The sequence below is a fragment of the Sapajus apella genome, unplaced genomic scaffold (genome assembly GCF_009761245.1).
Source record: "Sapajus apella isolate SASKATOON/1434 unplaced genomic scaffold, GSC_monkey_1.0 scaffold13, whole genome shotgun sequence".
Taxonomy (NCBI): domain Eukaryota; kingdom Metazoa; phylum Chordata; class Mammalia; order Primates; family Cebidae; genus Sapajus; species Sapajus apella.
In genome coordinates this window covers 28,976,748-28,989,205 of record NW_022436953.1, presented here as the reverse complement: position 1 = coordinate 28,989,205, position 12,458 = coordinate 28,976,748, and the positions used below count along the sequence as shown (strand labels likewise).

At 42.3% G+C, this 12,458-nt stretch overlaps 1 protein-coding gene across 3 annotated transcripts in view; it reads right to left on the bottom strand.

Annotated features, from left to right (window-relative positions):
* Positions 1-12,458, bottom strand: part of FANK1 (fibronectin type III and ankyrin repeat domains 1) — a 149,794-nt gene that overhangs the window by 102,914 nt on the left and 34,422 nt on the right. The window lies entirely within an intron of this gene.

The following is a 12,458-nucleotide window of genomic DNA, read 5'->3' as shown; positions in this document are numbered from 1 at the left end:
GGTTTAACATATACAAGTCAATAAATGTGATATGCTACATAAACAAAATTTTTTTTAAAAAATGCTATCATCAATAGATGCAGATGAAGCATTCAACAAAATCCAGTATCACTATGATTAAAACTCTCAGCAAAAATGGCATACAAGGGACATATCTCAATGTAATAAAAGCCATCTATGACAAACCCACAGCCAACATAATACTGTATGGGAAAAAGTTGAAAGCATTTCCGCTGAGAACTAGAACAAGACAAGGATGCCCACCCTTACCACACCTCTTCAACACAGTACTGGAAGTCCTAGCCAGAGCAATCAGACAGAAGAAAGAAAGGATATCCAAATCGGTCAAGAGGAAGTCAGACTGTCACTGTCTGCTGATGATATGATTGTTTGCCTTGAAAACCCTAAAGACTCCTCCAGGAAGCTCCTAGGACTGATAAAATAATTCAGCAAGTTTTTCGGATACCAGATTAATGTATACAAATCAGTAGCTCTTCTACACACCAACAGCAACCAAGCAGAGCATCAAAGCAAAAACTCAACCTCTTTTGCAATAGCTGCAAAATAAAATAAAATAAAATACTTGGGAATATATCTAACCAAGGAGGCAGAAGACCTCTACAAGGAAAACTAAAAAACACTGCTGAAATAAATCAAAGATGACATAAACAAATGGAAACACATCCCATGCTCATGGATGGGTAGAATCAATATTGTGAAAATGACTACACCACCAAAAGCAATCTACAAATTCAACACACTCCCCATCAAAATATCATTATTCTTCACAGAATTAGAAAAAACAAATTCTAAAATTCATATGGAACCAAAAAAAGAGCCTATATAACCAATACAAGACTAAGCAAAAAGAACAAATCTGGAGGCATCACACTACCTGATTTCAAACTACTATAAGGCCATGGTCACCAAAACAGCATGGTACTGGTATAAAAATGGGTATATAGATCAATGGAACAGAATAGAGAACCCAAAAATAAGCCCAAATAATTACAGCCAACTGATCTTGGACAAAGCAAACAAAAACAAAGTGGGGGGCCGGGCGCGGTGGCTCAAGCCTGTAATCCCAGCACTTTGGGTGGCCGAGGCGGGTGGATCATGAGGTCAAGAGATCGAGACCATCCTGGTCAACATGGTGAAACCCAGTCTCTACTAAAAATACAAAAAATTAGCTGGGCATGGTGGTGCATGCCTGTAATCCCAGCTACTTAGGAGGCTGAGGCAGGAGAATTGCCTGAACCCAGGAGGCGGAGGTTGCGGTGAGCCGAGATTGCGCCATTGCACTCCAGCCTGGATAACATGAGTGAAACTCCGTCTCAAAAAAAAAAAAAAAAACACAAAGTGGGGAAAGGACACCCTTTTCAACAAACGGTGCTGGGATAATTGGCTAGCCACACATAGGAGAATGACACTGGATCCTCATCTCACCATATACAAAAATCAACTCAAGATGGATTAAGGACTTAAACCTAAGTCCTGAAACTATAAAAATTCTAGAAGACAACACTGGAAAAAACCCTTCTAGACATTGGCTTAGGCAAGGATTCCATGACCAAGAACCCAAAAGCAAACAATAAAAACAAAGATAAATATCTGGGACGTAAATAAACTAAAGAGCTTTTGCATGGCAAAAGGAACAGTCAGCAGAGTAAACAGACAACCTACAGAGTGGGACAAAGTCTTCACTATCTATACATCTGATGAAGGACTAATATCCAGAATCTACAACAAACTCAAATCAGTAAGAAAAAGAATAAAATAAATCCCATCAAAAAGTGGACTAAGCCAAAACCTCCTTAAGCTGATAAGCAGCTTCAGCAAAGTCTCAGGATACAAAAATCAATATGCAGAAATCACAAGCATTCTTATGCACCAACAACAGACAGAGAGCCAAATCATGAGTGAACTCCCATCTACAATTGCTACAAAGAATAAAATACCTAGGAATACAACTAACAAAGGATGTAAATGATCTCTTCAAGGAGAACTACAAACCACTGATCAAGGAAATAAGAGAGGACACAAACAGATGGAAAAACATTCCACGCTCATGGTTAGGAAGAATCAATGTTGTGAAAATGGCCATACTGCCCAAAGTAATTTATAGATTCAATGTTATCCCCATTAAGCTACCATTGACCTTTACAGAACGGTAAAAAACGACTTTAAATTTCATATGGAACCACAAGAGAGCCTGCATAGCCAAGACAATCCTGAGCAAAAAGAACAAAGCTGGAGGCATCATGCTACCTGACTTCAAACTATACTACAGGGCTACAGTAATCAAAACAGCATGGTACTGGTACCAAAACAGATATAGACCAATGGAACAGAACAGAGGCCTCGGAAGCAACGCCACACATCTACAACCATCTGATCTTTGACAAACTGGACAAAAACAAGTAATGGGGAAAGGATTCCTTGTTTAATAAATACTGTTGAGAAAACTGGCTAGTCAAATGCAGGAAGCTGAAACTGGACCCCTTCCTGATACTTTACACCAAAATTAACTCCAGATGGATTAAAGATTTAAACATAAGAACACACACCATAAAAATCACAGAAGAAAACCTAGGCAAAACTATCCAGGACATAGGCACAGGCAAGGACTTCATGACTAAAACACCAAAAGCACTGGCAACAAAAGCCAAAATAGACAGACGGGATCTAATTAAACTTAAGAGCTTCTGCACAGCAAAAGAAACAATCATTAGAGTGAACCAGCAACCAACAGAATGGGAAAAAATTTTTGTAATCTACTCATCTGACAAAGGGCTAATATTCAGAATCTACAAAGAACTAAAACAGGTTTACAAGAAAAAAAACAAACCCGTTCAAAAGTGGGCGAAAGACATAAACAGACAATTTTCAAAAGAAGACATTTTTGTGGCCAACAAACATGAAAAAATGCTCATCATCATTGGTCATTAGAGAAACACAAATCAAAACCACATTGAGATATCATCTCACGCCAGTTAGAACGGCAATCGTTAAAAAATCTGGAGACAACAGATGCTAGAGAGGATGTGGAGAAAAAGGAACACTTTTACACTGTTGGTGGGAGTGTAAATTAGTTCAACCATTGTGGGAGACAGTGTGGCGATTCCTCAAGGATCTAGAAATAGAAATTCCATTTGACCCAGTAATCCCATTACTGGGTATATACCCAAAGGATTATAAATCATTCTATTATAAAGCCACATGCACACATATGTTCATTGTGGCACTGTTTACAATAGCAAAGACCTGGAACCAACCCAAATTCCCATCGATGATAGACTGGACAAAGAAAATGTGGCACTTATACACCATGGAATATTATGCAGCCGTAAAAAACAAGTTATTGTCCTTTGTAGAGACATGCATGAATCTAGAAACCATCATTCTTGGCAAACTGACACAAGAACAGAAAACCAAACACCACGTTTTCACTCACAGGCAGGTGATGAACAATGAGAACACTTGGGCACAGGAAAGGGAACAATACTACTAGGCTAGGTGACGGGGGTGGAGGGGAGGGGAGGGACAGCAGGGGTTGGGGAAGATGGGGAGGGATAACACCGGGAGAAACACCTAATGTAGGTGATGGGGGGGAAGGAGGAGTGGAGATGGAGGATGTGGACATGTACCCCAGAACCCAAAGTACAATTAAAAAAAAAAAAAAAAAAGTGGGCTAAGGACACGAATAGACAATTGTCAAAAGAAGATATACAAATGGTCAACAACCATATGAGAAAATGCTCAACATCGCTAACAATCAGGGAAATGCAAATCAGGGAAATGCAAATCAAAACCACAATGTGATACCATCTACTCCTGCAAGAAAGACCATAATAAAAAAAATCAAAAAACAGTAGATGTTGGCATGCATGCAATGAACAGGGAACACTTCTGCACTGCTGGTGGGAATGTAAACTATACAGCCACTATGGAAAAGTGTGGAGATTCCTTAAAGAACTAAAAATAGGGCCGGGCGTGGTGGCTCACACCTGTAATCCCAGCATTTTGGGAGGCCAAGTTCTGCAGATCACCTAAGGTTTGGAGTTCGAGACCAGCCTGACCAACATGGAGAAACCCCACCTCTACTAAAAAAAAAAAAAAAATTAGCCGGGTATGGTGGCACATGCCTGTAATCCCAGCTACTCGGGAGGCTGAAGCAGGTGAATCGCCTGAACCCAGGAGACGGAGGTTGTGGTGAGCCAAGATTGTGCCATTGCACTTCAGCCTGGGCAAGAGGAAGAAAACTCTGTCTTAAAAAAAAAAAAAGACAACTAAAAATAGAACCACCATTTGATCCACCAATTCCACTACTGGGTATCTCCCTAGAAGAAAAGTCATTATAGGAAAAAGATACTTTCACATGCATGTTTATAGCAGCACAATTCATAATTGCAAAATTGTGGAACCAACGCAAATGCCCATCAATCAATGAGTGGATAAACTGTGGTATATTTGTATGACAGAATACTACTCAGCCATAAAAAGGAATGAATTAACAGAATTTGCAGTGACGTGGATGGGATTGGAGAGTATTATTCTAAGTGAAGTAACTCAGAAATGGGAGCTAAGCTATGAAGATGCGAAGGCATAAGAATGATACAATGGACTTTGGGGACTTGAGGGTAAGTGTGGGGAGGGGGCGAGGGATAAAAGACTACAAATAGGGTGCAGGCCATACAGCTTGGGTGATGGGTGCAGCAAAATCTCACAAATCACCACCAAAGAACTTACTCATATAACCAGATACCACCTGTACCCCAATAACTTGTGGACAAATTTTAAAAAATAAACTTACAGAGGCCAAAAGCACGCCCATGTATATGGTGCTTGATTTACCATAAAAGTGACACTGAAGATCAATGAAATGGGCCAGGTGCAGTGGTTCCTGTTTATAATCCCCAGCACTTCTGGAGCTCAAAGCAGGAGGATTGCTTGAGTCCGGTAGCTAGAGACCAGCCTGGGAAACACAGCAAGACTTCATGTCTACTAAAAAAAAAAAAAAAAAAAAAAAAGCTGGGTGTGGCATGTGTGCCTGCCGTCCCAGCTCCTCAGAGGCAGAGGTGGGAGGATCGCTTGAGCCAGGGAGGTCAAGACTGCAGTGACCCATGATTATGCCACTATACTCCAGCTGGGGTGACAGAGCAAGACTCTGTCTCAAAAGAAAAGATGGTCATTGTAATAAACAGTGGCCAGGTCAACCGGATAGCCATGTGAAAAAGTTTCCCACTTGATACCGAGGCAGGAAATTAGGCTCTGGAGGCAGGGAACATCAGGCCAATTCACACTTCAGCTATAACAGGAAACATCCTCTCCATTACTTTGTAACTTTACTTCATCCTCTTCATTTACATAGGGCGTAGCCCAAGTAGAGGGTATTTAAACTCAAAAACTCTGTAACAAGACCTTTGAGCCCCTGTGCTCAGGGTCACTTCCATGCTGTGGAATGTCATTTCATTTTCAATGAATCCCTTCATTCCTTCCTTGTGTGTTTTGTCCAATTCTTTGTTCAAGACGCCAAGAACCTGGACACCCTCCACTGTTAACAATACCATACATAAAAATCCTTTCTAGATAGATGATGTGCTACATATGAAAAGGCTTCTAGAAGATGACATTGAATTAGATACAAATTTTTATAAAAATGTTGGGGCTCAAAAAAATACCCCAAAATAAGCAACTTTAGACTTCAAACTGAGAGCACCTGGGAAGCAGCAAATGCAGGAAGTGCTTTCCCTGGTTTCCCTTATCTGATTAAGAGAAGTTCCCCCAGGAGACTGCTATTGTCTGTCATAAACCCTTCCCTCTGTCCTGGGATCTACCTTAACCAGACTCCAGAGGAAAAGGAGGAAACTCAAAGGTCTCCAAGCTCAAGATACCACACCCAGACAGACTTTTCACCTACTGTGAAGGCTGCTACCTGAGGGACTTTGATTTCTGCATAATAAGACAGCCTTTGTTCCCAGTGCAGTTCCTCCCCTCACCCTCCCATAGCTTGTCCCACTACCCTCCAGGGGCCTTTAAGCTCCTGTTTGCTTCTGTAGCTCCATTTGCTAGTTAAGCTTCAACCACCTGGCTCTTCTGTGAGTCTCATTTTGTGGACTCCTGTGCATATGTGCATAATCAGTCTGTATGCCATTGCTCCTGCTAATCTGGCTACTATCAAGTTTATTACAGAGATTTAAATTATCGAAACTTCAGGGAAAAGAGAAAGTTTAAAACTCCCCTGCAATCAAAAATATCCACAAAGGAAAATATTGATAAATTAGACTATAGAAAAATTAATTATTTCTATTCAAATTATGAAGTAATTCAGAGAATTAAAAAGCAAGTCACTGGGTAGCATATGACCAAGTAACTTCAATCCAGAATTTAAGAATTCCTGCTCTCTCCTCCTGCCTCCCAAGATGCTGAAAGGAAAGAAGGCCAAGGGGAAGAAGGTGGCTCCAGCCCCTGCTGTCGTGAAGAAGCAGGAGACCAAGAAAGTGGTGAATCCCCTGTCTGAGAAAAGGTCAAAGGATTTTGGCCTTGGACAGGACATCCAGCCCAAAAGAGACCTCACCTGCTTTGTGAGGTGGCCCCGCTATATCAGGTTGCAGCGGCAGAGAGCCATCCTTTTATAAGCGGCTGAAAGTGCCTCCTGCAATTAACCAGTTCACCCAGGCCCTGGACCGCCAAACGCTGCTCAGCTACTTAAGCTGGCCCACAAGTACAGACCAAAGAGAACGCAAGAGAAGAAGCAGAGGCTATTGGCCAGGGCGGAGAAGAAAGCTGCTGGCAAAGGGGAAGTCCCCACTAAGAGACCACCTGTCTTTCAAGCGGGAGTTAACACGGTCACCACCTTGGTGGGGAACAAGAAAGCTCGGCTGGTGGTGACTGCACACGACGTGGATTCCACTGCCCTGGTTTTCTTTTTGCCTGCCCTGTGTCGTAAAATGGGAGTCCCTTACTGCATCATCGAGGGGAAGGCAAGACTGGGACGTCTAGTCCACAGGAAGACCTTCACCACTGTCGCCTTCACACAATTAACTTGGAAGACAAAGGCACTTTGGCTAAGCTGGTGGAAACTATCAGGACCAATTACAATAACGGATACAATGAGATCTGCCGTCACTGGGGAGGCAGTGTCCTGGGTCCCAAGTCTGTGTGGCTCGCATCACTCAAGCTCGAAAAGGCAAAGGCTAAAGAACTGGTGACTAAACTGAGTTAAATATGCGCTGTTGAGTTTTCTGTACGTAAAAATAATTAAAATACAAATTTTCCTTAAAAAAAAAAAAAAAATTCCTGGGAACGGAACGGCCAACGTGTAGAGCAACATGCCCAAGTTTTCTTTTTTTTTTTTTTTGAGACGGAGTTTCACTCATGTTACCCAGGCTGGAGTGCAATGGTGCGATCTCGGCTCACCGCAACCTCTGCCTCCTGGGTTCAGGCAATTCTCCTGCCTCAGCCTCCTGAGTCGCTGGGATTACAGGCACGCACCACCATGCCCAGCTAATTTTTTGTATTTTTAGTAGAGACGGGGTTTCACCATGTTGACCAGGATGGTCTCGATCTCTTGACCTCGTGATCCACCCGCCTCGGCCTCCCAAAGTGCTGGGATTACAGGCTTGAGCCACCGCGCCCGGCCCCAAGTTTTCTTGTGACTGCTGCAATATACTGTTGAAGTGAACCGAGCATAGAAAGTCAACACCAAGACAAAAGTATGCCAAATTGCAGGGTCTTTATTGCCGGCGGCCACGGAGGACTCGCGTCTCTCCAACCAGTGGCCCCGAATGGAGGGTGTCAAGACCTTTTATCCCCATAAAACCACCTCTGGAGTGAGGGTGAGGGGCGGGGGTGGGGCAAAGGGTTTCAGACATTCAGAGGGCCAGGGGATTCTGTCAATCACCTCCTGGGCGGAGATGAGGGTGAGGGGCTCTGGACATTCCAAGAGCCAGGGGACTTTGGTCATTCCAATTGTTACTTAAGTGGTTCACATAAGTCAAGATAATCATTAGTTTACACATTGTCTGGGTTGGGTGGAAATCACCGACCTTAATTACTTATTACAAATTGCAGGGGCCAAGACGGTGTGGGTTTGGATTACTTGCCTGTCACATTAGGGTCACAGAGAGCAGTTTCAATAGAAAGCCGAGGTATGGTTGAGGTATGCAGTTTTACGGGGCTTTTACCATGTCATAATACCTCACCCATGACTCTCCATCTGTGAGAAAGGCACACTGCAGTGGCAGGAAACACAAGGAGAATGTGAAAGACGACTGTCAGAAATGGGTGGAAGAGCAGGCTCAGCCCGATTGACAAAACAACGGCTGCATTTCAACAAGAAAAGATACCTCCTACTCCATTCTCTGCTCCTCCTCCTGCCGGGGCGATGACACCACCTTCCCCCCAGTCTTCTGTGTCCTCCTCACCCTGGAACAACGCCAGCACCCCATATGAGGGGGACCTCCCATGATGCCAATGGTGGGCCCTCCTCCTCCTGGGATGATGCCAGTGGGAACTGCTCCTGGAATGATGCCCCGGCCCCCAATGATGAGACCTCCTGCCCGTCCCATGATGGTGCCCACTCAGCCCAGAATAACTCGACCAGACAGATAAGGATAGAGGGGAGGCCTCAGTATATCAGTTTTTATTACCTGTTCTGCTTCACAGGAGATCATGCTGCTGTGATGTGGGTTTTCTAAACAGCATAAGGAAGACTTGCTCCCCGGTCCTATCAAAGAGAGTAGTTTTGGAGGGAAGAGGTGGGGCAAAAAAGACGCAGTTTTCATTTGTATTGGGAAATGTGAAAATAAAATTGTCAACTCTTTTTGTTAAAAAAAAAATTAAAATAGGCTGGGCGCAGTGGCTCACGCCTGTAATCCCAGCACTTTGGGAGGCCGAGGCGGGCAGATCACAAGATCAAGAGATCAAGACCATCCTGGTCAACATGGTGAAACCCAGTCTCTACTAAAAAAAATATGTGTATATATGCAAAAATTAGCTGGGCGTGGTGGCACACACCTGTAGTCCCAGCTACTTGGAGGCTGAGGCAGGAGAATTGCTTGAACCTGGGAGGTGGGGGTTGCAGTGAGCCAAGATCTCGCCACTGCACTCCAGCCTGGCACCTGGTGACAGAGCGAGGCTGTCTCAAAAATGAAATTAAATTAAAATTAAAAAGAATTCCTACAATTCAGTACTTTAAAAAAAGAACACAGGTAACCCAACACAAAGTTAAGCAAGAGACTTGAGCAGGCTCTTTCCCAAAGAGAATTAAATGACCAATATGAAAACATGAGAAGATGCCCTTCCCTAATTAGGCATTACGGAAATTTACATTACAAACACCATGAGATACTACTACACATCTACCAGAAAGACTAAAAGTTTTTAAAAGCTGACAAGATGTTAAGCACATGGAGTGTCAGGCATGTTTGAACAAGAGCAACTCCATCTTAAAAGGGAGCTGGGTAAAATGAGGCTGAGACCTACTGGGCTGCATTCCCAGACAGTTAGGCATTCTTAGCTATAGGATGAAATAGGAGGTCAGCACAAGGTCATGAAGATCTTGCTGATAAAACAGTTTGCAGCAAGGAAGCCACCTAAAACCCACCAAAACCAAGATGGTGACAAGAGTAACCTCCCGTCATCCTCACTGCTACAAGTGCCATGGCAACGTCAGGAAGTTATCCTACATGGTCTAAAAAAGAGACATGAATAATCCACCCTTTGTTTGGCATATCATCAAATAACCATAAAAATGGGCAGCCAGCAGCCCTTGGGGCTGCTCTGTCTATAGAATAACCATTCTTTTATTCTTTTACTTTCTTAATAAACTTGCTTTAACTTTATGGACTCGCCCTGAAATCTTTTTTGCAAGAGATCTAAGAACGCTCTCATGGAGTCTGGATCGGGACCCCTTTCCTGTTAACAGAAGAATAGGAAACTATTCATCCACAGCTGGCAAAGTGTAAACTGATATAGCCACTGGAAAAATTTTAGCAATATCTCCTAAAACTGTACATATACCGCTGTAAAGCACTTGCACTCTCAGATAGAGATCTAATTAAACTACACACACGTGCACCAAAAGATAAGTACAAGAAAGTTTAGGGCCAGATGTAGTGGCTCATGCCTATAATCCCAGTACTTTGGGAGGCCAAGGCAGGCAGATAACCTGAGGTCAGGAGTTCGAGACCAGCCTGGCCAACATGGCAAAACCCCGTCTCTACCAAAAATACAGATGAATTAGCCAGGCATGGTGGTGGGCATCTGTAATCCCAGCTACTTGGGAGGCCGAGGCAGGGAGAATTGCTTGAATGTGGGAGGCAGAGATTGCAGAAAGCCTAGACTGTGCCATTGCACTCCAGTCGCCCAGGCTGGAGTACAATGGCACAGTCATTTTATAACAGTATAAAAAAATAATGCTGTTACCCAAAATGGACCCGAGCCTGGAAGAACCCGAATGTCAGAACAGCCATCAGCAGAACAGATAAACGTATTGTGCAATATTAGTAAAACTGAATGCATACCACAGTAAAGAAGCTACTGCCATCGCAACACCATGGATATATCACAAGTCTAAAGTTGAGAAAAGAAACAAAAAAAGATCCCATTTATAAGGTGAATAATAGGAAAACTAATCTATAGTGTAAAAAGTCAGGACAGAAGATATCTTTTGAGAGGACGTTAAGACTAGCAACTCGGAGGAAACAGAAGAGAGGCGTCTGGGTTGCTGGTCATATCCATTTCTTATGTGTTAACTACGTGAAACTTCACTGAGTTGTACATTCATGATCCTTATCTGTATGCCTTTTATGCCACAATAAAAAATTTTTTTAAGTATGAGACAAACATAATAGAGCTTAAAATGTGCAGAAATTGAGGGTAGCTCACCCAAGGAGACTATTACTAAACAGACACTAAAAGAATTCAGGCAGGAAGAAAGTGATCCCAAGTGGAAGGTCTAGGATACAAGAAAAGAAGAGCAGGAAAAAAAGATAGGTGAATACATGAATAAAACTAAACAAATATTAAACGTATAAAGCAATACAAGTAATGTCTCACGAAATAGAAAACCAATGAAAGATATCAAAACAACTTTGATGGATCACAAGATAATTATACTGAATAAAAAAACTCGATCTCAAAATATTAGATAGTGTATGGTTTCATGTACATGTGCTCTCGAAATAAAGTTATAGAGATGAAGAACGGATTAGTGGTTGCCAGGGTTTAGGGAGAAAGAAACATGTTTGTGACTATAAAATGGGTAGCACAAGAGATCCATGCCTCTGATGGAACTGTTCTGTATCTTGACGATGGTGATGGTGGTTAGGTATCTAGTCTATGTACATAAAATTTCATCAAACTGAATACACACAAAAAACTAAAGGTGCACATAAAACTGGAGAAATCTGAATAAAGTATTTATGCAAGCTGTAACATCTTATGGGAGAAACCAAGTGAAGAGTATATGGGATTTCTTTATATTATTTCTTAAAACTGCCTGCAAATCTACAATTATGCCAAAATAAAAAGTTGAAAATATACTATAGTAGCATAACTCAAGAGGAGTTTAGTGCAACGGAAGTATTCTTAAGTTCTCATATTACCCTGGAGGAGGATAAACTAATTTTAGACTTTCATAACTTAAATATGTACATTTAAATTAGCATGACAGTTACTAAAATATAAACAAAGACTAACTTCCAAATGACTAGAGAAGAAAAAATATCCCACCAATTGAAAAGAAAGCAAGAAAGGAAAAAAGGAAACATAAGTAGGACAAATAGAAAGTATAAAATGACACAAACACACATGCATGTGCATACACGTACCACTTGCTATCTATACAGGATCCAAGTATGCCAGAACACAAATAAATGCAAATGGACTTAGTGATCCAGTTAAAGATTCACACATTGTTAAAATCGAATTCCGCCGGGCGCGGTGGCTCAAGCCTGTAATCCCAGCACTGTGGGAGGCCGAGGCGGGTGGATCACGACGTCAAGAGATCGAGACCATCCTGGTCAACATGGTGAAACCCCATCTCTACTCAAAATACAAAAAATTAGCTGGGCATGGTGGTGCGTGCCTGTAATCCCAGCTACTCAGGAGGCTGAGGCAGGAGAATTTCCTGAACCCAGGAGGCGGAGGTTGCGGTGAGCCGAGATTGTGCCATTGCACTCTAGCCTGGGTAACAAGAGTGAAACTCCGTCTCAAAAAAAAAAAAAAAAAAAAAAATAGAATTCCATACTATTTATAAGTCATATTTAAAATATAAAAACATAGAATGATTTTAAAAGGTATTAAAATACGTAAGAGACGAGCCAGGCTGGGTGGCACATGCCTGTAATCCCAGCAACTCAGGAAGGAGAGGTGGGAGGATCACTTGAAATCAAGAGCTCAAGACCAGCCTAGGCAACATAGCCAAACTCTATCTCTAAAGAAATAAAAACAAT